We start from the raw sequence: 697 nt of genomic DNA on the forward strand, positions 1-697 counted from the left end.
TTTTATATGTACATAATAATTTAATCATAAAAATTATGGTCATGTTATATAAATTTTACCGTTAAAATTTTCTAGATTATTAGTGATATTTATTAAAAATTGTTGGTATAACATACCTAAAACAAATGATATGACATAAACTCATTTTATAGTAACTTAGTCAAATTTATAATAATATAAATAGGTAGTGATCAGTAAATCATTATTATCAGAGCTATAATTATTTATATGTTTGTTTATCGATTTAAATTTTTAAAAAATATATATAATATAATATTAAAATTTTTATAACAAAAAAATTTAATTTTTAATTTTTGCTGTTTAAAAAAAAGCAACGTAAAACAAACCATAATAATAATAAAAAAAGGCTGTGCAAAAGATGAATCAATTAATGGATTTACGGATAATGGTGATGGATCGTAAATGCTTTAGATCACAAAATAAATGTAAACGGTATCAAGTGCGGTGCTGACAAAAGTTGGCACATTAACACAAATTGTTACAAGTCACAACATTTGGATGTATATTCATTGGCTCTATTTATTCAGAAAAAGGACTCAACACGGTGTCTGAAGGATAATGTGATTTCTTAAAAATTAAAAATATTACTTCGATTCTTGAAATTTGTTATTTTCAGACCATAAGAATTTTGTTAAAAGATTTATCAAATAATAATAATTAATTTTGTAAAAATTTT

Source organism: Arachis duranensis, unplaced genomic scaffold (genome assembly GCF_000817695.3).
Source record: "Arachis duranensis cultivar V14167 unplaced genomic scaffold, aradu.V14167.gnm2.J7QH unplaced_Scaffold_232527, whole genome shotgun sequence".
Taxonomy (NCBI): domain Eukaryota; kingdom Viridiplantae; phylum Streptophyta; class Magnoliopsida; order Fabales; family Fabaceae; genus Arachis; species Arachis duranensis.